General features: G+C 42.4%; 1 long non-coding RNA gene across 2 annotated transcripts in view; it reads left to right on the forward strand.

The window, feature by feature from the left end:
• Positions 1 to 24,175, forward strand: part of LOC123381636 — a 61,705-nt gene that overhangs the window by 33,876 nt on the left and 3,654 nt on the right. For both annotated transcript variants that reach the window (XR_006588903.1, XR_006588902.1), the window contains exon 2: positions 7,241 to 7,373. This is a non-coding gene — a long non-coding RNA (uncharacterized LOC123381636). The remainder of the gene's footprint in view (positions 1 to 7,240; positions 7,374 to 24,175) is intronic.

Consider the following 24,175-nt stretch of genomic DNA (forward strand, 5'->3'; position numbering starts at 1 on the left):
CAGCGAGGTGGTGATACAGGGGTGGATAAAGTGCCTGAAGCCAGCATTAAGGAAGTAGCTTCCAAGGATCCAGGAGCAGATAATATGTTGCTGATGAGGGGCAGAAAGAGTCCGGGACCATATACAAGATTCAGCCTCAGGCCCCCAGGCAAATGGAGATGCCACTTACTGAGCCAGAAGACAGAGGGGGAAGAAAATGGGCTTAGGGAAAGATGAACATGGAGGTTTGAGACAGTTGATGAGATATACAGCTGACTTCCATATGGAAATTCCCACAACAAGGGGATGAGCACACAGCTTTGAGTCACCACAAAGCCATCTGTGCTGGAGAGGAGCACCTAGGATCCCAGCCACCATGTGAGGTCTGACTCCGTAGGGAGAATGGAGAAGAGGGGCCAGGAGGTAGCCCTGGGAGGTCTGTGGGGCAGGCACAGTATGGAAGCCAGAAGAGGATGCATTGGAGCAGCGGCCAGAAAAGTAACAGGAGAACCGGGAGTGATCAATCCATGGCTCCATCTAGGGAAGAGGCGAGTCAGGAAGGCATGAGCTGGGAGCAGAGTCAAATGCTGAAGGTCACTAATGAGTAGAGGGACTCCACAGACTGGCAAGGAGGGTGTTGGAGAGTTAATATGAGCACTTTCAATGGAGCTGGGGGGTAGGGTGGTATGTGGTGGGGGAGAGAGAGGAGCCAGCTCACACAGGACCTGGAAACCAATCATTTTTAAATATTTTATTTTAGAAAAGTCTGAGATTCACGGGGGAAAAAATGAGAGTATTTCCTGTGTAGCCCATACTCAGTTTTCATTATCAGTGGCATCTTACATGGATACAATATGTCTGTCACCATTAGTGAACCAATACTGATCCGTAATTATTAACTAATGTCCATGCTTTATTCAGATTTCCTTGGTTGGTACATGATATCCTCTTTCTGTTCCAAGATCCTACCTAGGATATCATGTTACACTTACTTGTCATGTTTCCTCAGGCTCCTCTTGGTTAGGACAGTTGCTCAGACTTTCCTTGGTTTTGATGACCTTGACGGTTTGGGAGTACCGCTTGGGGATTTTGTAGAATGTCCCTCTGTTGGGATTTGTCAAGAGTTTTCCTCATGGTTAGATTGAGGTTATGCATTTTGGGGGAGGAAGACCACAGCGGACCATTTCCTCACATCATAGCATGGGTACCTGCTATCCACATGACTGGTCACTGTTGATGTTGACCTTGATCACCTGGCTGAAGTGTGTTTGTCAGGATTCATCAGTGTAAGGTTACTCTTTTCCCCCTTCTTCATACTGTCCTCTTTCAAAGGAAGTTGCTCTGCACAGCCTACACCCAAAGAGTGGGGAGTTTACCTCCTTGAAGGCAAGTTGTCTACATAAATTATTTGGAATTATTCTGTGTGGGAGATTTATCTCTTCTCCCCCATTTATTTATTAATTCAATTATTTATTTCTATTGAAATGGGCTCATGGATAGTTATTTTATACTTTGGGTTATAATCCAATACTTCTTTATTTTGCTGCGCAAGTCGTTGCACCCTTGGCCAATTGAGAGCCATTTTGCTTGGCTGGCCCAGGAAGCCGTTTGGGTAGGCTTTTGTGAAACTAGACCACCAGGTAAATGTGGTGTCCAGTTCCTTGGTTCTGAAGTCTTGCTGGGAGAGGACATGGATGGATTTTTGGCTGCTGATTCAGAACCACTGAGTAGTGGATGGAGGCTACTTGGAAGAGGAAAGGTAAAAATACTGGAAATCAGATTTCCAGCCCTAGGTTCCTTGCCTGGACTGTGTTTGAAGGAAGAGAAAGCCGTGGCTGGAGCTGCTGTCCTTGGAGGCGAGAGTTGGTGAGCGTGACCCTACACACAGATGTTTTACAGGCAAGTACCAAGCCTGAGAACGGCCAATAACTAGTTGGAAGTGGTGCCTGGGGCTGTCCAGCACTCTGCAGGCTGAGTGCTCCATTCAAAGCAAGTTGACTCACTACTCGGGGCATGAAGGCCCTTGGCTGTTATGACTGGTAGGGGCTTTAGGGGCTGTATCTGAAATAGGTCAGCAAAGACAGGGGGCAGCTAGGAGAGGGCAGTTGGGTGGGAAGGACATCAATTCCTGCAGAGGCACTGTAGCAGGCGGAAGCTTAGACACGGGAAAGAGGGAGGCTTGGCGGGGCAGGGTGGGCCCAGGCTAGCTGGCTGCTGAGTATCCTCCCTGTGCCTTCAGGTTCGCTCCCAGGGCTGCTGGTCTCTTTTGTCTACGTAAGTGGTATTTCTGAAAACATAATAAGCCCCTGTGTGTTCCAAGCACACACTTGCTCCCTTGAACCATGCAGCTAAAATGAGTGCTTAATGGGGCTAATGAGGTGCCTGTTTGTTCTGAGCCAGAGGACATGAGGAGCCACCAAGGGCAGGCTCGGAGGCAGCTGATTAGGGGCAGGGTCTGGCCAGCCCCAAGGCTGTTAACTTGGTGAGCACCTGAGCAGAACTCCCACCCTCTACCAGGGGGGTGAAGAAGCCCCGCCCCACTATCCTGCCAGCCATGCTGGAAAGAAGGGAGTTTCTGTGGGCTCCCCTGACTTTTGTGTTGCCCTGAAGCTTCTCCAGCCTCCACAGGGACTTTAAGGGGAGAGCCCTGGGCTGAGGCCCTGAGTGTATTCCCATCAAACACTCGCATAAGCTCATGGTTAGTGGCTCAACCAGCCATGTGTTGGCACTGTACTGGACCGGGCAGAGGAGCAGGGAGGAGTCGGGAACCTTTGGGTCCCACTTAAACTTTTGCATAGTGGGTGACCCTAGGCAAACCAGGTACCCAACCCGAGCTTCAGTTTCCTCAGTTGTAAAATGGGTACAGTAACGCTCTTAAAGATTTTTGAGATTAGTTTAACTCTGTGATGTGGTTTTGCCCTGGATTTGGAGCTGGACACTGAGTAAATGCTCAGAAAATGGTACCTGTTGTTTCTATAAGCATTGGTGTTCATGCTGTGTGAGTTGTTGACCTCCTAGCCCACCAGCCTAGCCAGTCAAGCTCAATTTGGGTTAGCCCACTGTTTCTATTTGGACTGTCAGAGCAGAGTATTGTAGACTGGGTGGCTCTTAAACAGCAGAAATTTATTTATTTACTTATTTATTTTTTTAAGTTTATTTTGAGAAGGGGAGGGGCAGAGAGAAAGGGAGAGAGAGATTCCCAAGCCTACTGTGCATTGTTAGCTCAGAGCTTGACACGGGGCTTGCACTCACAGAGTGAGATCATGACCTGAGCCGAAATCAAGAGTCGGACGCTTCACCGACTGAGTCACCCAGGTGCCCCTAAACAACAGAAGTATGTTGCTTAAAGTTCTGGAGGCTGGAAATCCCAGATCAGGATGCCAACATGGCTGAGTTCTGGTGGGGGCCCTCTTCTGGACTGCAGGCACTGACTTGTCGCCTCACATGGTAGAAGAGAAAAAGGAGCTTTCCTGGTGTGTTTGTGGGTTTATATGGGGGCTGATCTCCTTCCTTAGGGCTATGCCCTCCTGGTCTAATCACCTCCCAAAGGCCCCACCTGCTGGCTGCCGTCACCTTGGGGGTTAAGCTATAACATGAATTTGGGTGGGGGCACACATTTAGACCATGGCACCTATTTAGCCCTGACGTTGCCCCACCCTCCCCCACCCCTTATACTCCCTTAATCCTCCCCCCCCCCCCCCCCCGGGGCAGGTACATCTGGTGGGAGGCACTGGCCTGCACATTCCCAGCCAGCCTCCTCTCCCCCACCATGGGCTCCATCTCTGTAGAGGCGCTATGCTTCGGTTCCCTGCTCAGTACTCTTGTCCCCTCTGAAAAGAGAAGTGAGAGCTCACGGACTACAGCGAGGGATTCTGAAATTGAAGATTGGAGGAGTTCGGGAGGCTGGCTGAATTAATTCTGACTGTAGCTATGGTATCAAAATTGTACTTGCTTTCTCTAAAAACGATATAAACCATTTTTAGAAGGGTACAATTCAAAATTTTTTAGTATATCCACAGTGTTTTACAATCATCATCACTAATTCCAGAACATTTTCAACAGCCCTAAAAGAAATCCTATATTCAGGAAGCAGTGACTCCCCATTCTCCCTCTCCCCAGACCCTGGCAACCACTGTTCCATTTTCTGTATCTATGGATTTGCCTATTCTGGACATTTTATGTGAATGGAATTCTACCACATGTGGCCTTTTGGTTTTGGGTTCTTGTACTTAGCATCATGTTGTCAAGGTTCATCCATGTTGTGGCACATATCAGAACTTCAGTACTTTTTATGGCTGAGTAACGTTCTGTTGTATGGATATACCACATTTTATTTATCCATTCACCAGCTGATGGATATTTTGCCTGTTTCTACTCATCGGCCATTTTGAATATTGTTAATATGAACGTGTGTCTATAAGTTTGCGTGTGAGCGTGTATTTTCAGTTCTCTTATAGAACTGCCGGGTCATATGGTGACTCTATGTGTAACTTTTTGAGGAACTGCCAAACTGTTTTCCACAGCAGTGCTACCATTTTACATTCCCACTGGCAAATGTGTTAGAGTTCTAATTACTCCACATCCTTGCCAACTCGTGTTATTTTCCATTAGAAAAATTACTGTTATAGCCAGCCCAGTGAGTACGAAGTGGTATCTCATTGTGGTTTTGATGTTCATTTCCCTAATGACTAATGATGTTGAGCACCTTTTCCTGGGCTTCCTGGCTATTCGTTTATCTTCTTTGGAGAAATGTCTCCTGAAGTCCTTTGTCTGTTTTTTCATTGGATTATTTATCTTTCTGATGTTGAGTTACAAGAGTTCTTTGTATATTCTGGAGATATGATTTGTAAATATTTTCTTGCATTCTGTGGGTTTCCTTTTCACTTTCTTGATAACGTCCTCTGATACACACAAGCTTTTAATTTTGATGAGGTCCAAATTACCGGTTTTTTCTTTTGTTTGTGCCTTTCATACTTAAGGAACCCCTGCCCGATCCACAAGGTCATGAACATTTACTTACATCTTCTTCTAAGAGTTTTATGGTTTTAGCTCTTACATTTAGGTCTTTAACTTATTTTGAGTTAATTATGTAGATAGCATGATCTAAAGGTCTGATTTCATTCTTTTGCTGTTGCCCATTATCGTTTGTTAAGGGATTCTTCTTTCTCCTATTAAATGGCCTGGGAATTCTTAACTTCTTAATTTTTGGAGCATCATTTTGCTTAATATAGCATCCTTGGTTGATAGATTTTTTTTCCTTTCACAACTTGAAATATTTCATCACATAGCCTTCAGACTCCCATGGTTGCTGCTGAGAAATTGGCTGTTCATGTGATTGAGGATGCCTTGTGCGTAGTCGCTTGTCTCTTGCCGTTCTCAGGATTCTCTTTCCTTGCTGTGATTATAATGTTTCTGTGTGGGTCTCTTCAGATTTCTCTAAACTGAAGTTTTCTGAGCTTCTTGGATGTGTAGATTCGTGGTTTTCATCACGTTAGGAAAGTTTGTAGCTGGTTTTTCTTCAGATATTCTTTCTGCTGTTTTATCTCTTCTTGCCTCTCCTTCCGAATTCCCATTATGCACATGCTGGTGTGCCCGACAGCCCCCTACAGGCCTCCTAGGCTCTGATCACTTATCTGCAGTCCTTGTTCCTTAAAAAAAATTTTTTTTAATATTTCTTTATTTTTGAGAGAAACACACACACACACACACACACACACACACACACACACACACACAGTGAGTGGGGGAGGGGCAGAGAGAAAGGGAGTCGCAGAATCCAAAGCAGGCTCCAGGCTGCAAGCTGTCAGCACAGAGCCGAACGCGGGGCTCAAACTCACAAACCGCGAGATCATGACCTGAGCTGAAGTTGGATGCCCAACCGACTGATAATAACCTCCTGCCGCCCAGCAGGCGCCCCTTCATTCTTTGTTTCTTTTGTTCCACAGACTGAATAATCTCGGTGGACATATCTGCAGATTTGCTGATCGTTTCTTTTGCCGACTCAAATCTGCTATTGATCCCCTCTAGTGAATTTTTCATTTCTCTTATTGTACTTTTCCACTCCGGCATCTCTATTTGGTTTTTTTTTTTTTTTAAACTTATGTCTTTATTTGTATTCTTTATTTGGTAAGAGATCATTCTCGTGGTTTCCTTTGGTTCTTTGGGCATGGCTTCCGTGAGCTCTTTGGCCGTATTTAAAATAGCCGATTGAGAGCCGTTGTCTAGTACGTCCAGTGTCTAGGTTCCCACAGAACCTAACAGTCCCTAGTAACAGCTTTTTCTCCTGTGTAGGGGCTGTACTTTCTTGGTTTTTGCATGCCTCTCCTGTCGCTTTCTGTGCTCCATGTGCCTCACCTTCCTACCTTGGGGTCTTCAGCAAGCTGCACTTCTTCCTCCTCAGAACCTTCGCAAAGGCTGAGCCCTCTCCTGGAATGAGTGCATTCACCCCCATCCCACTTAGTTAATGCCTTCTCATCCCTTAGAGCCTCTGTCACATTAAACGCTTACCTGTTTGTTGTGGGTATGAATAACGGTTCTAAAACTGGTTTGCACCAAACAAAACTGTCATTCTTTTTCTGTATCTCAGCGTCGTTCCTGATCCTGAGCTCTCCATCTGTGGACTGAGAGGGGATAGATGGCATTTTTCTGTGGCTCCAACCCCCACCCTTGCCACCTCCTTACCTCTGCTTCCCCGACATGGCTGCCTCTATCTAGGTTCCCTTTGTCTCTGCACTATTGGTGAGGCTCATTCCCTGTCTCCTCTCTTTTCTTTTCCCTCTAGCTAGTAAATCTCTTCTCCATGTGAGAAAACCGGTTCTCCCCTCATATCTCTGGCTGAGGCCCTTTGTCTAGGCTTATGTCTACACCTGGAAACCAGTGCCAGCTGGGGTTAGACAGTTGGTGAGTGGGGCGAAGCCATTGCCCCTCCAAGTGACAAAACTGACATCGTGTGCATGGATGCTCACAGGAAAGAAGAATCCGGGACCCCCCCCCCCCAACCCTGGCCTCCTTTGGGAGTCTGGAGGCTCTTAAACTGTGTCTGGTGGACTGGGGTGGACTGAAGGGGTCCAGATGGCAAACAGTTCCAGCAGGGCCTGGGGAGGGGGGCGAGAGGCTTGTCCTGGGCGCTGGGGCCCAGCGCACCTGTCTGGTGCCCTAGACTTCCCCTCAGGCTGAGCAGTGGGAGGGGAGAGAGGTTCTTGGCAGGGGTCCTTGCTGTCAGCACCTTCAAGCACGATCATCTCCACATCATTTGATGTAGAGAGCGAAGGAAGGAATGAACCAACGGAAGGAACGCTTGGGGCCCAGGCCGCGTTGGGATACAGCAGTGACGGAGGAGGACTCTTTGTGGGGCGTCACGGGCATCCCTGGTGGCTGCGGAAGCTTGCGGAGAGGTGAGAGTAATGAGCAGTGACTCCGGTTTTGGGGGGTCCAGGACATCTGGGATGTGGGGCTGGGCGGGTGGTAACCTGGAGAACAGTGGAGAAACAGGATCTCTTGAGGAACTGGCAGCGGAGCTCGCTGCCATTATTCCCGGGATGATCACGGAAGCTTGACTTCGTTCTCGGCCCCGGGCTGATGAGGATTGAGGACATTTGGGTTCCACTTAGAAAAGGAATAAAGGGGAACGAGAAAAGGAGAGGTTAAGAGAGAGACTGGGTGCGGCCGAGGAGGAGACCTGGGGGGAAGGATAGGGGTGGACAGAGCCTGAGAGGAAGCGAGGGGTGGAGAGGGAAAGGGGACAACCAGTTAGCAGTGGGTACAAGTTGGAAGTGAAAGGCATCTGGCAACGTTGCATTGCCTATGAAATGATATTAACATTTTATTATTGTAAGGTGAGCTTTTTAAAACGGAATTTTAAATGTTACCCTGCTGTTCGGGAACACAAAAACCTTTAATTTTATGCAAATGAACAGCGAGGAGCTGAGCGCTTAATGTAAACGAACACTTTCTTTGTAGGAGAGGTTGGAAAAGAGAAAAAAAAAATTCCCCAGGATTCTTTAATTGCTGTCTGAAATTATGTAAATCCCAGCACCAGGCAGAACACAATTACCCCGCGGCCCTCCCTGCCAGCGCCGCTGATGTCTAACAAAATATCGGTGGGTGACATTTAGACGAGGTAATGCAAATGAGAATTAATTTTTTTCCAAGACAAAGGGCAGCTGAAAGATCACCTCATTCATATACAGGAGCGAGGAAAGCTTGTGGATGCTGGGGGTGGGGTGGGGTGGGGCGGACTGGGAGCCCTGGGGGTCCCCCGTCCTTGGGCCCAGGTCCCTGAATTTCTGGCTTCTGGCAGCCTTAGATCACGAACTCTCTGGCTGCAGTTCCCAAGTAGTTCTTCATAGAAATCGGGTTAACAAATGTAAATAGCCATAAAAAAAATACTCCTACACGCGGAGGTGATCCATCCTCAGCTACGAGGCACTTGCATAAACTTGGTATTATTCCATATTCATGGCAGCCTGGCAGGGTGCTAACATGAACCTCTTATACGGAGGAGGAATCGGAGGCTCAGAGAAGTCTGGTCACCCAGCTGAAGGCACACAGTTAAACGTGATGGCAAGAGTTGGGTCCTGTTCTTAGATAGATGTTACTGGTTTTGTTCTTTTCTCTGTCTCTTTTTCTCTTTCTCTTTCTCTTTCTTTCTTTCTTTCTTTCTTTCTTTCTTTCTTTCTTTCTTTCTTTCTTTCTTTCTTTCTTTCTTTCTTTTCCTTCCTTCCTTCCTTCCTTCCTTCCTTCCTTCCTTCCTGGTCTTTCCACTTAGGATGTTTTTCATTTCAAAAGTGTTTTTAATAAAGAGGGCTTGCAGAGAGAAAACCATGGTTCCAGTTTAGCATCTTCTGCCCTAAATTCTTTTTCTCCTTGAGATAACCTCCACACACATGACGCCCTCTGCTCAGCTCCTGCTCATCCTTGAGTCTGAGCATAAATGTCACTTACCTGAGGAAGCCTCCTTTCACCCACCCTCAACCCCACCATCCAGGACTTTGACTTCCAAGCATTTACCAAAAATTACAGTAACGCGGTCAATTCTCTTTTCCCTGTGAGATCGTAAATTCCACAAGGGCAGAGGCAGGGTCTGTGGTGGTTGTCACCACAGCCCCAGTGTCTAGAACATTGCCTGGCACTGCCTTTGCTCAGTAAATGTTTAATGAATTCATGAATAAATTAATGATATAAACGGAGTTTGTGTACCGGTGAAAGTGATCATGATGGTTTATGTATATAAAAATGTATGGCAGAAGGTAGTAATGATTCTTTTAACTGTGGCTCCTGGAATTCTAGAAATACATTTTGCAGTTGGAGGTGTGAGAGGAAATATTTTGGAGAGAATAGGTCAGGAACTTGCAGGTTAAGAGAGCTCTCTCCTATTAACTTAGTCTTAATGCCAACACAACTGACATCATAAATTCCAACAGCTGTTGTGACTAGGTTTAGTCAACTCATGGGTGTATGGTCTTTAATGCCGGCTTTGAATCCTGAGACAATCCCTCTAATCACCCCAAAAGATACTTTGGGCTTGAGCCAAACCTGGAGGCAGGCCAATCTGCTATTAAAAATAAGACAAAAAAACATTTTACATGTATTTTTATAGAAAAGATAGTATCCACATCTATAGTTTTTAAGGGGTGATCTGATATTTAATGTTTTTCTTCTTTAAAAATAACCTATAACCTACATAGATCAACAACCTTAGGAAAACCTGAGAAGTCTTTCTAGTATCCCACTTTAAAAAGCTCAAGGTCCAGGCAAATTTATTCATTTGGGCTTAAAAGTAGATAACATCAGTGCTTTAAGATTCTTCTAGAGCATAAAGAACTTTCTCTTTTTTTTTTTTTCTTTTTAAAAACCAAACCAATATAGTACTTCTTGAGGTTCAGAAAGGAAAAAGAAATCGCTCTGGGTGTCAGGAAACTTACCAGGGGAATTGGTTGCCCATGTGATGGAAGAGCTGAGAAACCAAACAGAAACCAGATGTCGACAGTAGCAAGCAGCTGCCACCATGGGAGGGACAAAGGGAAGAGGTATATTGCTAGAGACTGAAGGCAGAGGTCGCTAAGAGGAGGCTGGGACCCATGGGGCACTGTGGTCCAGAGAGAGGCAGCAAAAATATGCAGGCGATGATGGAGACAGATCTGAAGGAGAGAGGGAGAGCAGCCTCCCAGTCTCCTGCCGGTGCCTCCCGTTGGGCTTATCCAGCTGGAGTGCTGCTGACACAGGAGGCTGGGAAATGACACAGGAGGTCGGACCTGTGTGGGTCAGCCCCTACTTCCTGCCCTGATTCAGAGAAGCACTGAGGGTTGGAGGAAAGAGCAAAGAGGCAGAACATTCCACCTGCTGAGATAGACCCTCTGAGACCGAAGCAACCAGTGATCGAAGTCAAGCTAATGGCGCACTCTTTAATGTGTGATCAGGCTGACGACACCGGAACTCTGATTGGTCTTAACATCACAATTTAAATCTAAAATCACATTGATTCAAAGTACAAAGAAGGGGATGATAAGAGAATGGAGGGAGAGGTAATGTTTGAAGAGACAGTATCAAAGGCATTTTAAAACAAATAGAAACCCAGAGACTATATTAACAGTCTTTCCTTATAGGATCTTCTAAAAAGTGTACCTCAAAAAAGAAGAAAAAAGATCCAGAAAGGAAAGTTTGAGATGTAGATAGGAATGATGAGCAAAGAAAATGGTGAACGTATGGTTCACTAAGTAAATATTTGTTATATAAAACAACAAAAGAATATCAAACTTGTGAGGATTACAAAAGGAAAGAAGAAAATATGGGAGAAAAGTAGCTTATGAGTTTGTCCGAGTTAAAGTGTTGTAAGGCCCCTGCATTGTTCAGGGGTAGGGTAAAGATGCTAATTTCAGGCTCTAAGCAGCAGCATATCCCTGTTAATTTTAATAGTTAATTTTAATAGGAAGTTGGTGTTTGAAGCCATTAGGTTTTGGCTTGTTTCTTACACCCCAACATACAACTGATACATTTGCCCTCCCAGATATTAGGAAAGCATTTAAAAAAATTTTTTTTCAACGTTTATTTATTTTTGCGACAGAGAGAGACAGAGCATGAACGGGGGAGGGGCAGAGAGAGAGGGAGACGCAGAATCGGAAACAGGCTCCAGGCTCCGAGCCATCAGCCCAGAACCTGACGCGGGGCTCGAACTCAAGGACCGCGAGATCGTGACCTGGCTGAAGTTGGACGCTTAACCGACTGCGCCACCCAGGCGCCCCAAGGAAAGCATTTTAAAGCTACACTATTAAAGCAGTTTGGTACTGGTGCATAAATAGACACACAAAAAAAACAATGGAACAGACTAGAATCTAAAAATGGACCCAAATAGTTAAAAAAAAAAATTATTCAGTAAGCGATGTTGGGACAATAGCTTGTCATTTGGCGGGGGGGGGGGGGGGGGCTGAAATTGTTCACTTTGCAGTGCCATTAGGTGGTTGATTTTGCATTTTGTACAAAATTTATAATTATTACCCATATGTGGATAAGTCCAGCATGAACAAAATCCTCAAGGGCTTTACTTTTACCGTTTGCACCGACCGAAGACGACGGAAGCAAAACCGTACGGTGCTGGGGGTCAGCATAGTTGTGTGGCAGTGGTGTAAGTGCATGTCGGGTGGCTGGTGCTCCCCCCTCGGAGAGCCTCCTTTGCAGTTGCGTTAGAGCCACATGGTCCTTCCTGTGGAAAACTCGGCTTACTGCTCACCTGGTAGGCACTCTTCCCCTTGCTTTTCCTGGTGGAGGGATAATGTTGAGGGGAGCAGCAGTGTGCCCTGCTAGGGGAAGGGCTGACGAAAGTACACAGAAGTGTGGGGCAGCCCAAAAAAGAAAGACACAAAAGGAACCACGGTAGAGAAAAATGAACTAACGCGAAAAACGAGTGGAATGACACATCCCCCGAAAAATCCCATCGTCTTTCAGTTGTTGAAGCATACTGGTTTTTGTTCTCTTCGTGCTATTCTGCATTTCCAAGTTTTCTGCAAGTGTGGTTTATATTCTTGCGAGAAAAAAACCCCCAACGATTGGCGTATTTCTGAATTGTTAACCAATTTATTCAAAACAGCATGTTGTTTTATACGTTTTTATGAACTGTGTCTCCTCCTTCATGAGTTGTTGGCTCAGGTCCTTTGTTAACATTTCTATTTTATGGGGGCCTTAATTTTCCCTCTTATTGATCCATATTGTAATATGTAATAAGGGTAGTAACCTTTTCTGATTCTCCAGTTCGTTGGTTGCCTTTTAATTTCATCAGTGGAATTTTTAACTTACAGAATTAAATTGTCTCTAAGTGAAATTTATCAATATGTTCCTTTGATACTTATTTCTTGGCTAATAGGCCTAGAAAGTCCTTCTCCTTTCAGTGAAGTTAAATATGCTCTTTATTTGCATATGTATTCTTCTAATTTTCCTATTTTACTTTAATTCCATAAATCTGGGGGTGCCTGGCCGGCTCAGTCATTAGAGCATGGATGGGACTCTTGATCTTGGGGTTGTGAATTCAAGCCCCACATTGGGTGTAGAGCTTACTTAAAATGTATAATTCTATAAATCCTGTGGAAATTGTGTTTGGTATAAAATAAAAGTTTTTTAATGTTTATTTTTTTTTTTTTTTTTGAGAGAGAGAGAGACAGAGCACGAGCAGGGGAGGAGCAGAAAGAGAGGGAGACACAGAATCTGAAGCAGGCTCCAGGCTCCAAGCTGTCAGCGCAGAGCCTGATGTGGGGCTCAAACCCACAAATTGTGAGTTTATGAGCTGAGCCCAAATCGGAGACTTAACTGACTGAGCCACTTAGGTGCCCCAATTTGGTATAAGATAAAAATTTAGGGGCGCCTGGGTGGCGCAGTCGGTTAAGCGTCCGACTTCAGCCAGGTCACGATCTCGTGGTCTGTGAGTTCGAGCCCCGCGTCGGGCTCTGGGCTGATGGCTCAGAGCCTGGAGCCTGTTTCCAATTCTGTGTCTCCCTCTCTCTCTGCCCCTCCCCCGTTCATGCTCTGTCTCTCTCTGTCCCAAAAATAAATAAAAACGTTGAAAAAAAATTAAAAAAAAAAAATTTAACCTGAGGGTTTTTTTTGTTTTGTTTTTTGTTTTTTACCAAACATATTAGGCAGTTTCTCTAACATCATTAAATAGTTACTCTTTCCTACCCTTCCATCTCACAATGATTTAGATATTTTCTATGGCAGAGATTGCTGCTTATCTATAACACTTAACACTTCTTCTTATCAACAGAATCTTAATTTTGTTTGGAAAAGTGTTTCTCCTAGGTTCCCTTACAGTTTGGGGCGGCTGTGTGACTCACTTTTGGTCAATGAGATAAAGTGGGTGTCTGTTGCAGATTTCTAGGGGAGTTCTCCTTCTCAGTATAGATACTGCTACTTCATCCTTTGCTTCCTTTCTTCCCTTCCCCTTCCCTCTCCTTCTTAAAAAAAATTTTTTTTAATGTTTATTTTTTTTTTTTTGAGAGAGGGAGAGAGTGCAAGCATGGGAGGGGCAGAGAGAGAGGGAGACAGAGAATCTGAAGCAGCCTCCAGGCTCTGAGCTGTCAGCACAGAGCCCGACGTGGGGCTCAAACCCACAAACTGTGAGATCATGACCTGGGCTGAAGTCAGTCGCTTAACCGACTGAGCCACCCAGGCGCCCCTGTTAGCATCTATGATAAAGGTGGAGTGGCCATTTTTGCCAGCTCAGGATGAAAGGCACACTCTAGGCATGATGGAGGAAGGATGAAACTCTACTCCTGAAATAACTGCATCATCTTTGAGTTGTCCACTCTTGGCCGGCTTGTTTTAATGAGAGAAACCATGCCCTCGTGCAGTGAGTGGTTAAACCCTAAGAGTCAGGTTTCTGTCGCATTCAACCAAATGCAACTTCTATGTTAATGGAACTTAGATCTTAATGTATCCTCTTACATGTAAGTTCTTATTAGTAAAGCCTGTTTCCAACTTGTCTATCATGTTCTGACGAGGTGTCTTGTCAAATACAGTAACAATAAATTCTTAAAATCATGGCACTGTGCAATAAGTTTTGTTATTGGATGGGGCCAGTGACCGCTTTACCTCACTTTTTTCAAAATATGTATACTCAAAAGTGTATTCTTCCTGATGAACTCTAGAATTACTTCTCAAGTCGGTCCAACCCATTTTCTCTTTTGAATGGAACCCTATTAAACCTATACGGTAATTTGGGAAGAAGTCATATCTTGGCAACATTTCATCTTTTAACTCTTGGGCGTGGTATCCCTTTCTGTTTTTTCTAATCCTCTGTATCTCTGAAGAAAGGTTTGGAGCATTTTTCACATATAATTTCTGCACAATTCTTTTTATGGTTACTGCTAAATATTTTATGTGTTTATTGCTATTGTAAATAGAATCTATTTTCTATTATACCGTATAACTGGTTATGGCTAGCATATAGAAAAATCATTGATTTTCAAATATTTATCTTGTATTTGACTGCTCATTTATCCTAAGAGTTTTTCAGTTGATACTTTTATGTTTTCTAGGTATGTAATTGTATCATCTGTAAATAATGATGATCTCATCTTCTCCTTTTAAATAGTTAGACCACTTATCTCTGTTTACATATTTTATTTCATTGAGCAGAAAAATGGAATAAAAATGAAAGTAGTCATGCTCGTTTTGCTCTTGATTTTACAGGACGTCTCTTATGTCCCCATATACACATTCCATTGTTGTTTTAACATGAGTTTTCTTTATTGTGTTCAACAAATATTTTCCTATTCCTGGTTTTTAAAGAGTTTATAAAAATTAGTAATGAGTGTCAGGTTTTATTCTATGTATTTTCTGCGTTCAGTGAGGTTATATCTTTTTTTTATTGGTCCTTCTGATAGCATATATTATGTGAATGGATTTCTTACATATAAATAATGCTTAAAATATGGGATAAATCATACTTCGTTGTAAAAGATCGTTTTAGGAATATCATCGCTTATTTTATTTTTATTTTTTATTTTTTTTAGAGAGAGAAAGTGCACACACGCGCATGCAAGTGAGGGAGGGGCAGAGGGAGAGAATCCCGAGTGGGCTCCATGCTCAGCCCAGAGCCTGACATGGGGCTTGATCTCATGACCCTGAGATCATGACCTGAGCCAAAATCAAGAGTCGGATGCTTAATCAACAGAGACACCCAGATACACCTAATTGACAAAATTTTAAAACATTTTCACATCTAAATTCATAAGTTAGGCTCATCCACACCATTATTTTTGTATTATCTCCCTTCAGCATTGTCTTCAGATTCTGCTAGCTCCATAAAACGAAATAGGCAAGGTAAAGTGAATTAGATTGAATTCTGGGCCCAAATCTTTACTCTTCCGTTGTATAGTTGACATCTACACCTTCATCACGTCCTCATAGGGAGAGAGTGTATGTCTTGCCCCTTGGCATTGCGTTCAGCCATATGACTTGCTTTGGCCAGTGGGATGTGAGTCGATGTTTTAAGAGCAGATGTTTGAAATGAGTTGTACAGTTTGCTTGCCTTCATATGATACTGCCATCACCATGAGAAAAACATACCCCAGTTAGTCTACTAGTCCAGGAGATGAGAGACACTTGGAACACACCTGGACCTACCTGCAGCTTGGACCCAAGACCTGCCAAGCCAACATGAGATCAGCCAGTGCCCCAATGACATACAGACATGTAAACAAGAATGGATGATTGTTGTTTTTTTTTAAGTTTCTTTTAATTCCAGTGTAGTTAACATACAGTCTTATATTAGTTTCAGGTGTGTGATAGAGTGATTCATCAGTTCTGTTTATTAGCCAGTGCTCATCAACATAAGTGTACTCTTAATCCCCTTGACCTATTTCATCCTTCCTCCCACCTGCCTCTCCTCAGGTAACCATCTGTAGTTAAGAGTCCGTTTCTTGGTTTGTCTCTCTCTTTTTTCCATTTACTCATTTGTTTTGTTTTGTAAATTACAGATAAGTGAAATCCTGTGGTATTTGTCTTTCTTTGACTTATTTTGCTTAGCATTATACTCTCTAGATCCATCCATATTGTTGCAAATGGCGAGGTTTCGTTTTTATGGCTGAATAGTATTCCATTGTGTGCACATGTGTGTGTATACATATACAGACACACACACACACACACACACACACACACACACACACACACACACAAACCCCTCACATCTTTATTCATCACCTGGTGGAGACTTGGGCTATTTCCATAGTTTGGCTATTGAAAATGCTGCAGTAAACATAGGGGTGCTTGTTGTATCCCTTTGGATATGTGTTTTTATATTCTTTGGGTAAATACCCAGTGGTATAATAACTGTATTGTAGGATAGTTCTATTTTTAATTTTTTTGAGGAAGCCCCATGCTGTTTTTCACGATGGCTGCACCAATTTGCTTTCTTACCAATGGTGCAAGAGGGTTCCTTTTTCTCCATATCCTTGCCAACACTTGTTGTTTCTTGACTTTTTTCTTTTAGCTATTTTGACAGGTGTGGTGATATCTCATTGTAGTTTTGCATTTCCTTTATGATGGGCGATGTTGAGCATCTTTTCATGTGTTTGTTGGCCATCTGTATGTCTTCTTTGGAGAAATGTCTGTTCATATCTTCTGTCCATTTTTATTCATTTTTTAGTTTTAATTAATTAATTAATTTACAGAGCATGAGCAGGGGAGAGGCAGAGAGAGGGAGAGACAGAATCCCAGGCAGGCTTTGCACTGTTAGCGCAGAGCCCGACATGGGGCTCATACCGTGAGAGCATGACTTGAGCCAGGATCAAGAGTTGTATGCTTAACTGACTGAACCACCCCTTCTGTCCATTTTTACATGGGATTATTTGTTTTTTGGGTATTGAGTTGTAGCAGTTCTTTATATGTTTTAGATACTAACCCTTTACCGGATATGTCATTTGCAAATATCTTCTCCCATCCAGTAGGTTGTCTTAGTTTTGTTGGTTATTTCCTTTGATGTGCAGTTTTTTATTTTGATGTTGTCTCCTAGCTTATTTTTTATTTTGTTTCCCTTGCCTCAGGAGACTTACCTAGAAAGATGTTTCTATGGCCAGTGTCAGAGAAATTACTGCCTGTGCTCTCTTCTAGGATTTTTATGGTTTGGGATCTCAAACCCAAAATGGATTTAGGTTCTTAATCCATTTTGAGTTTATTTTTTGTGTATGGTGAAAGAAAGTGGTCCAGTTTCATTCTTTTGCATGTAGCTGTCCAGTTTTTCCAACATCATTTGTTGAAGAGTCTGTCTTTTTCCTATTGCATATTCTTGCCTCCTTTATCAAAAATTAATTGACCATATAATTGTGGGTTTATTATGGGCTTTCTCTTCTGTTCCATGGATCTGTGTGTCTGTTTTTTGTGCCAGTATCATACTGTTTTGATAACTACTACAGCTTTGTACTATAACTTGAAGTCTGGAATTGTGATACTTCCAGTTTTGTTTTTCTTTTTCAAGGTTGCTTTGGTTATTTGGGGTCTTTTGTGATTCCAAAGAAATTTTAGGATTGTTCCAGTTCTCTGAAAAAAAACTGTTGGTATTTTGATAGGGATTGCACTTAATCTCTAGATTGCTTTGGGTAGTATAGACGTTTTAACAATATTTGTTCTTCCAGCCCATGAGCATCGAATGTCTTTCCATTTCTTTTTGTGCTTCATTATTACTGTATAGAAATAGAACAGATTTCTATACATTGATTTTGGATCCCACAGCCTTACTGAATTCATTTATCAGTTCTAACAGTTTTTTGGTGGAGTCTTTTGGGTTTTCTATAGTGTCATGTCATCTGAAAATAGGAAAGTTTTACTTCTTCCTTACCAATTTGGATGACTTTTATTTATTTTTGTTGTCTGATTGCTGTGGCTAGGACTTCGATCTTTTTGAGTTTGTTAAGACTCCTTTTTTGGCCTAATATGTGATCTCTTCTGGAGAATGTTCCATGTGCACTGGAAAATGATGTATTTTGCTGTTTTACAACTGCATGTTTTGAATATCTGTTAAATCCACCTGGTCTAGGGTGTCAAAAGTCACTTTCATTTTTGATTCCCTATTTGGATGATCTATGCATTGATGCAAGTGGGCATTTAAAGTCCCCTACTGTTATTGTATTACTGTCAATTAATTACTTGTGTTTGTTATTAACTGTTTAATATATCTGGGTGCTTTCATGTTAGGTGCATAAATATTTACAATTGTTATATCTCCTTGTTGGATTGTCCCCTTTATTATTTTATAGTGTCTTTCTTTGTCTCTTGTTACAGTCTTTGTTTTAAAATCTATTTTGTCTGATATAAGTAGTGCTACTTTGGCTTTCTTTTGATATCCATTTGCATTATAGATATTTCTCTATCCCCTCACTTTCAGTTTGCATGTGTTTTTTTTTTTTTTAATTTTTTTTTTTCAACGTTTATTTATTTTTGGGACAGAGAGAGACAGAGCATGAACGGGGGAGGGGCAGAGAGAGAGGGAGACACAGAATCGGAAACAGGCTCCAGGCTCTGAGCCATCAGCCCAGAGCCTGACGCGGGGCTCGAACTCCCGGACCGCGAGATCGTGACCTGGCTGAAGTCGGAAGCTTAACCGACTGCGCCACCCAGGCGCCCCTTGCATGTGTTTTTAGGTCTGAAATGAGTCTCTTGTAGGCAGCATATGGATGGGACTTGTTTTTTTGTTTTTTATCCATTCTGTCACCCTAGGTCTTTTGATTAGAACCTTTAGTCCATTTACATTCAAAAGAATTGTTGATAAGTATGTATTTATTGCTGTTTTTGATTGTTTTTGTAGTTCCTCTCTGATCCTTTCTTCTCTTGCTCTTTTTGGGAGTTTGCTGGCTTTCTTTAATGATATGTTTGGATTCCTTCTCTTTATTCTCTGCATATCTATTACTGTTTTTTGATTTGTGGTTACCATTAAGTTTGTATATAACATCTTCTGCATATAGCAGTCTATTAACTTGAAAGTTGCTTATGTTTAAGCTCATTCTTTAAAAAAATTTTTTTAACATTTATTTATTATTGTGAGACAGAGAGAGACAGACTGTTAGCAGGGAAGGGGCAGAGAGAGGGAGACACAGAATCCGAAGCAGGCTCCAGGCTCTGAGCTGTCAGCACAGAGCCTGACACGGGGCTTGAACTCACAAACCTAGAAATCATGACCTCAGCCGAAGTCGGACGCTTAACCGACTGAGCCACCCAGGTGCCCCACGTTTAAGCTCATTCTTTACTTCTCTCCCTGACCCCATGTTTTTGGTATATGGTGTCATACTTTACATCCTTTTATTTTGTGAGTTTCTTGGCCAGTTTTTACAGATATACTTATTTTTACTGCTTTTCTGCTGCTTACTTTTCTTACAGTCTCTCCTTTCCACTCAAAGAGTCCCCTTTACATTTCTTGTAGGGCTGGTTTAGTGGTCATGAACTCCTTTAGCTTTTGTGTGTCTGGAAAACTCTTTATTTCTCCTTCTATTCTGAATGATAGCCTTTCTGGATAGAGTGTTCTTGGTTGCAGAGTTTTTTCCTTTCAGCACTTTGAATATATCATGCCACTCCCTTCTAGCCTGTAGAGTTTCTACTGAAAAATCCACTGGTAGCCTAATGGGGTTTCCCTTGTATGTAACTGTCTTTTCTCTGGCTTCTTTTATAATTCTCTCTTTATCACTACTTTTTGCCATTTTAATTACTGTGTGTCTTGGTGTGGACCTTGGGTTGATTTTGTTGGCTTCCTGTGCCTCCTGGATCTGGATATCTGTTTTCTTCTCCAGATTAGGGGAGTTTCCAGCTATTATTTTTTCAAATACATTTTCTGGGATCCCTATAATGCGAATGTTATTATGCTTGATGGAATTTCTGACTTCTCTAAGTCTGTTCTCATTTTGTGTGATTTTTTTTCTCTTATCTGCTTAGCTTGCTTATTTTCCATTACTCTGCCCTCCAGCTCATTAATTCATTCCTCTACTTCCTCTAGCCTGCTATTTATTCCATCTAGTGTGTTTTAAATTCTATTTCTTGTTTTCTATATCTATGAATGATTCATTTTTGTTTTGTATCTCATTGTCAAGAGTCTCACTGATGTCCCCCAGTCTTTTCTCAAGTCCAGTGAGTATATTTAATGATCATTACTTGAAATTCTCTATCAGGCATATTATTTATATCCACTTTGCTTAGGTCTCTTGCTGTGATCTTATCCTATTCCTTCATTTGGGACACAGTTCTTTGTCTCCTCATTGTGTCTAACTATGTTTCTCTGTGTTAGAAAAGTCAGTTATGTCTCCTGCTTTTGAAAGTTATGGACTTAGGAAGAAGAGGTCCTGAAGTGGTACCCTGCAGTGCAGTATCCTCTGTTCAACAGAACCTGATACTTCAGGGGTGTCTCCTGTATGTGTTGCATGTGCAGCATATGTGTGTGTTGCATAATGTTGTGTCCTGGCTGCTTTTTCCTTCAGTATGGTAGTCTGCAGAGTCTCTCTTTGCCTCTTTTGGGCTGTGTTTGACTGAGGTGGGGTGTGCAGTTTTAATGAGTGTCTAGGGATTCCACAGGGCCCACAGCTTCCTCTGCTGCCAGGACTGAGGTCCTAAAGAACATGCGGGCCACAGTGTTGGCAAGAAATGTACCAATCTTTGGGGGGAGGGAGACCCATAGCACCAGGATTGAGGCATATGTGACTGGGAAAGGTGAATTTGCTGAATTTGCTAAACCGCAGGGGACTTGGCTTGGTGTAAGGAAGTTATGCTAGGGGGCAGGAGAAGGTGTTGGCACCTACCAACTTCTTTGTTCCTGGAGAAGCCCCTCCACAAACCCTGCCCCTCTGGCACATGCTCAGAGGTGCATAAATAATTCTCCCTCCTGTGTGCCCTAGGCATTCTACAAACTGCTGTTTCTACCTGTATGTGGACTGTTGTGCCGTCTCTTTAAGGATAGAGACTCAGGTTCCTATTACCCTCTGGACTCTTCCAGAGCTGAGCCCACTGATTTTTAAAATTGTAGGCTTTAAGTCTTTCCGGTTGTGAGAACTCTCAAAATTCGGCCCCTCTAGTTTTCAGTCAAATGTTTTGGGGATTTATCTTCCCTGCACAGAGCTCCCTGGTATGATAATCTGTCTCTCTCACTTCTCTGGGTTCTTGGCTCCCTCCCACCCACAAGTGGCCAAGGTCCTTTTAGTTCCCCACCATGTCTTCGCCCTTTCCACCTTCTCCATCCTCTTTGATGTGACCCCTTCTCTACCTTGGGTTATAGAGTTTGTTCTACCTGTCTTTGGGTCATTTTCTGGGTTATTTACACTGATGTATTACCTGGTTGTATCTGTGGGACAAGGTGAGCTTAGGGACCTCTTACTCCATCTTGGCCCCCAGAATTAGTCTGGATAATTGTTGTTTTCATCCATATAGTTTAGAAGTGGTTTGTTCCATAGCATTATTGTGGCAATAGCTGACTGATGCACAAGGTAACTCCCCACCTTTTCTGGCCTATATCATTTTCCTTCTCTCTAAAGAACTTCTTTTAACATTTCTTACAAGAAAAGTCACTAGCAACAGATTGCCTCGATTTTGGGTTGTCCAAGAAAGTCTTTATTTCTCCTTCACTTTTAAAGGATAATTTCGCAGGGTATGTAATTCTATGTTGGTGTTTTTTTAATTCTCTTAACACTTTAAATATTGAGTGCAGTCTCTTTCTGGCATGGTTTCTGAAGAGAAGTCAGATGTAATTCTTAACTTTGTTCCTCCAAAGGAAGCTGTTTCCCTGTCTTCACTCAGTGTCTTTTGGGATTTCTTTTTTGTTGTTGTTGTTAATATTTATTTATTTTTGAGAGAGAGTGAGTGAGGAGGGGCAGAGAGAGAGGGAGACAGAGAATCTGAAGCAGGCCCCAGGCTCTGAGCTGTCAGCACAGAGCCTGACGCAGGGCTCAAACTCACGAGCCGTGAGATTGTGACCTGAGCTGAAGTCAGATGCTTAACCAACTGAGCCATCCAGGCACCCCATGTCTCAAGTTTTAAAGAGCCTGTTCCTTTGGACTCTGAACTCCACAAGTATTTCTCAGGGTTTTTTTTTTTTTCCTGTTTAGGTGAGACAGGATGGGTAAAGAATTGGGTATTTCCCTTCCCCAGCTCATTTGGGCTCTGGTTAACTCATTTCTCTTAAGGTCAGAGTACTTGGCATATTTCAAAATGGTTCATTTTTCTCCTTTCCTTGCCAGAAGCAGGAGGGATTTTTCTCCAATATTTACTCTGAGAACCTGGTTGACCTCCTAGAGTTGATAAAAGTGTTGGGGTCCCCTATGACTGGGTTTTCATGGAGTCTTTAACTCACAGATGTTCACACTGAGCCTCCAACAATTGGTTAATTATAGCTCATGTTTTCCTACCTTGACACTCATTCCTGCTGCTGTTTCAACTCATGAGTCTCTGCTCTGATAAAACTACTACTCCCTACATTCTCATCTCTCCCTCTCCCTCCCTTATGAGAATTTAGCATATGAAAAAGGCAGCATTTCTTAAGGGAGGAAAATGATGGGCTATTTAGTAAATGGTATTGGGATAACTGGGCAACCATCTGAAAAAAGTTAGCTTAGATCCCTACCTCACTCTTTACATCAAAATGAACTCCATGAAGCTCATATATAACTTTTTAAATATAAAAAGTTGAAAAACATGAACAATATTATAAACATAGAGATTTAAAAAATCTTATGAGAGAGCTTTCTAAATACATAAAATCTAGAAACCATTAAAAAAGTTGTTGAATTGAAATAAAATAATTTTTAATGTGCAAGACAAATACAGCATGAGAAGACAATACACTGGGATAAGAATTTGCAGCATGTAGATCAATAAACAACTAATTTCGTTAGCATAAAGAATGTCTACACATGAGCTTTAAAAACCTGACGACTGACTAGAAGAGCTAAGGGCAAAGAGATTGTAGAGGCAGTGACCTAGGAAGACAAATTCAAGTCGTTCTTGAGCAAATGAAAAGATGCCCAATCCTGCTCATAACAGAAGTAAACATCTGAGGCAACATACCCCTTTTCATCTATCAGAATGTCAAACATCAAAATCTTGATAACACAAGATGGGTGTGAGAAAACAATAAATACATAAAATATCTGTAGGAAGTAATTTGGCGAAAATCTTCTTAAGTTAAAAATGTACATACTGGTTCCACAGCCTGTATCATCAGGGAAGCACAAATAAAACAACAGTGAGATGCCACTAAACACCGACTAGAATGGCCAAAATCTGGAACACTGACACCACCACCAAATGCTGGTGAGGGTGTGGAGCAGCAGGAAGTCTCTTTCACTGCTGGTGGGGATGCAAAGTGTTGCAACCACTTTGGAAGTTGGTTTGGCTTTTTTTGTTTGTTTTGTTTTTTTAATTTTAATGAAACAAAACACACTCTTACTCTAGGATCCAGCAATCACACTTCTTGGTATTTACCCAAAAGAGTTGAATATTTATGTCCACGCAAAAACCTGCACGTGGATGTTTCCAGCACCTTTATTCATAAGTTCTAAAACCTGGAAGCCACGAAGATGTCCTTCAGTAGATAAATGTATAAATAAATGTAGTGGTATATCCAGACAATGAAGTATTTTTCAGCGATAAAAATAAATGAGATATAAGCCATGAAAAGACTTGGAGGAACCTTAAGTGTATACACTACTACAGGAAAGAAGGCTATCTGAAAAGGCTACATATTGTATGATTCCAACTGTATGACATTCTGGAAAAGGCAAAAGTTATGGAGACAGTAAAAAGGTCAGTGGTTGCCGGGGGTTGGAGTTGATGGGATGGCTAAATAGAACACAGAGGATTTTTAGAGAAGTGAAAATACTGTGTGATACTATAATGATAGATTCATGTCATTCTATAGGTATCCAGAAGCATAGAATGTACAACACCAAGAGTGAACCCTAATGTAAACTATGGAATTGGGATGATTATCATGTGTCAGTACAGGTTCACCAATGGTCACAGATGTGTCACTCTGGTGGAAAATGTTGTTGATGGGGAAGACTGTGCATGTGTGAGGGCGGGGCATATGTGGGTAATCTCTGTACCTTCCTTTCAATCTTGCTGTAAACCCAAAACTACTCCAAAGTAAAAATAAAATACTTTTTAAAAAGTACATGTCTTTTAGCCTAGAAACTTCACTTTCAGAAATTTATTCTTCAGAGATACTAGCCAGATTGCA

The sequence above is a fragment of the Felis catus genome, chromosome D4, assembly GCF_018350175.1.
Source record: "Felis catus isolate Fca126 chromosome D4, F.catus_Fca126_mat1.0, whole genome shotgun sequence".
Taxonomy (NCBI): domain Eukaryota; kingdom Metazoa; phylum Chordata; class Mammalia; order Carnivora; family Felidae; genus Felis; species Felis catus.